The sequence below is a fragment of the Acomys russatus genome, chromosome 2 (assembly GCF_903995435.1).
Source record: "Acomys russatus chromosome 2, mAcoRus1.1, whole genome shotgun sequence".
NCBI lineage: Eukaryota > Metazoa > Chordata > Mammalia > Rodentia > Muridae > Acomys > Acomys russatus.
Window position 1 is genome coordinate 30,354,358 of NC_067138.1, and position 3,327 is coordinate 30,357,684.

The window sequence follows — 3,327 nt, forward strand, 5'->3', positions numbered from 1 at the left end:
AATGAGCTTTTCCTTGCTATTTTCAGACTTCTTGTCACGTTCATCTATTTCTTATGTCTGTTTCCTTTCTTTTGGTATGAAAATGTTTATCTGATTCCACTTTGCCATTGCATTTTGAAAGCACATTAATTATCTGGTTTTACCAGTTCACAGATGGAGAGCAGTTTCTCTTCATAATAAATCATAACTTCTGTGTACCCATAACTATTAGGTGGTATTTGGATTTGATATTAAAGTTGCTCTTGATGTTAGAATTTGTTAAATATTTCTGAACTGTTGGGATGAGGCAAATATATTAGTATATAAATTTAATGGGAATTTGGAACATCAAACTTTTATGAATTATGTCGTGCCCCCATGAAATTCACATGTTCAAGTTTAATTGCTACCTCAGACTATGGTAATATTTGGAGACAGAGACTTTACAGGTTATTAAGTGAAAATGAACTTGTCTATGGCTCTAACCAAACAGGACAGCTGCCCTTATATAAAAATGATGTAGGGGAAAGGGGCACGGTGTGAGAGGCATCAAAAAAAGGTAATCATTTATAAGCCCTGAAAAGGAGTCCTAGCATCTAGGTCTTGGATTTCTAACATCCTGAATTGGGGTAAAATTAATTTCTCTTGTTATGTTCACTATTATGTAGTTATTTCTGATGGCTGCTATAGAGCACTAACTTTTTCATGCTTCAGAGAACCTACCACAGTAGTTAGACAGTTAAACAGAGGTTTAGTTTCTTGATTACGTTTTATCTGAAAATATTGTTGACATGACACCACAGTGTGCTATGCTGTGTTCCCAGCAGATGATTCTGACCTTAATCTGATGGTTTGCTTTCTAATTGTTCTACTCTTTTCTGGGCATCTGAAGGGCCAAGATCTTTCTTATATCTTCCGGATGAGATGGTTCTGTCACAATTTCATTTTACTGGTGACATCTCTCTCAATAAGCAAAAACAAGGCCAACAAAAATAAACTTCAAAAAGAAAAAAGCATTAGCAAGGCCAGTCAGATTCTTAGTACTCAAAGTTTTACATCTGTTAGTGTTTGATGCGTCCAAAAACAACAACAACAACAACAACAAAACGAATGGTGACCCACCCATGGAAAGCTTGTATTAAATAACAGCCCCTTCCCCCACACCATCAGTTCTGATCAAACAAAACTGCATCTTAATATCTAAAATCTTTGCAAGTATTTATTCTTGAAACTGCATCTACATCTACAACAATGTGTTCTTCTTTCACCTTTGAAAAATAATCTGCTCTTGTTTTTATCCATTTCATTTTATATTCTCTTGGTTAGTCACCTGTGTAAGTGTTAAGAATAAGCTGTGTGATTCTACCAAAATTTAATTTTTTTAAAGGCAAAGAAGCAGTTTTATTTTAAAACAAATACCAATGAAATCATCAAATAACTCTTATAAATATAAGTTATTTTAAATATAAACTTAACAATATGCATCAAATTGCACTTTCATTCACTGCCAGATGCATACCTCCAAAACAAAACAATACAAATGAAGATACACAACTGTGTAAAATACATGCAAATAGCAAACCACCATTTTCCAAGACCATCATTTTGGGCCATCATTTTCCAAGACCGTAAATTTTACATAAATAGACTAGCAGAAAAAAATAAATACACACACTTAACATATGCATACTAGGATCCAAAGCACTGTGTAAGAATAACACTGGTGCTTACAGAACCGTAACACAGCTTGGTCTGAAACAGGGACCTGAGCAACAATGTGATTGTGTGAGCAGTGATGAACATTGAGTCTGAGATTCATGAAATGCCCATGCCCTAAGCAAAAACTGAAAACAACAACAACAAAACACACACACACACACACATTACACACACATGCATACACACACACACACACACACAAGAAGCTACACACCCTATTGCAAGCCAACTTCGAAGGTGAAAGAAGAGAACTCAGGGATGCCAATCATTTCATCTAGAGTAAAACTGTAGGAAAACAGTCTTGAAACACGAAATGAGCTAAATTCTTTTTGCTTTAAAGGCCCTGATGCAGACTTGCTGCTCTGCTTCATGACTTTGAGAAGCAAAACTAAAGAAGTTGTTAATGGGTTCAGGTGTTGTGGGGAAACCCATAAAAAATGGTCTGGACTGAACATCTTCATCTCCTCTACTTCTATTTCCAACTGGTATATGGTTCAAAGGAAACTTCTAGCTATCCCCTAATGGAAAGCCAAAGACACCAGACAGTGGGATCATAGCTTGCTCCAGGGAACCTTTTTGGCTAGCAATAGTGATGTTTCATAGCCTAAGACTGTCATTAAGGGCTTTGGATCTTTTGATACTGGCTATTGCATTCCGTAAGATTTTCAGAGATGTCACTAAACCTTTTCTTGTATTCTTGTAGAACTTTCTTCATGGAGGTGACCTCCCCTTCATAGAGGTCAGTTCTACATCCTTGCTCTGTATTTTCTGTGTGTATATCTTTTCCATCTGTTTTAAATGGCTCTTGGCCTTGCTGAAATTATATTCTTGCTAGAGACGCTCCTTGTGTGTCTGGTATGTGTGCCGGGTGATAGATCTGGATCTGTTTGCATTCTTCCACATGCCCTTCTGTCTCCTCCAAAATGCCCTTCCCTTCTTGGCCAGGATTCACAAAGTTTGGCCTAATGTTTGGCTGTGGATCTCTGCATCTGTTTCCATCAGTAGCTGTATGGAATCTTTTTGATGGTGATTATACCAGATTCCTGTCTACAATTAAAGCAAACTACCTTTAGGAATCATTTCTTCACTTCCCCTCCCTCCCTTCCCCAGCCTATCTTTGGTCCCTGGGTAATCTGGCCTCCAGGTTCTGGTCCCCAGGCAGTTTCAGGGTTGGGATCTCTCTCATGGCATGTTGGTCTCACACTGGACCAGTCATTGTTTGGTCATTCCTACAATTCTGGGCCAGCTTTACCCCAGTGCATTATGTTGGCCGGACAAATTATAGGTCAAATGTTTTTGTGGCTGAGTTGGTGTCCCATTCCCTCCATTGGAAGCCTTGCCTGGTTATAGGAGATGGCCAGGTCAGGCTCCCTGTCCCTCATTACTAAAAGTCTTAGATATGGTCATCCTCATACATTTCTGTGAGTTTCCATTGCACTAGGTTGTTCCTAATTTCTGGCTATTGTGAATAAAACTGCTATGAACACAGATGAGCAAGTATCTTTGTGGTAAAATGGAATGGCGAAAAGTGGGTTGTGAGGTAGATATATTCTGGCTTTCAAAGACTGCTATATTAATTTCCAAAGTGGCTGTACAAGTTTTCACTTCCATCAGCAAGGGAAGAGTGTT

The 3,327-nt window shown here is 38.2% G+C and overlaps 1 pseudogene; it reads right to left on the bottom strand.

Annotated features, from left to right (window-relative positions):
• Positions 1-2,016: 2,016 nt before the first annotated feature.
• LOC127197974 (E3 ubiquitin-protein ligase CCNB1IP1-like) lies at positions 2,017-2,601 on the bottom strand (annotated as a pseudogene).
• Between the last annotated feature and the right edge of the window lie 726 nt (positions 2,602-3,327).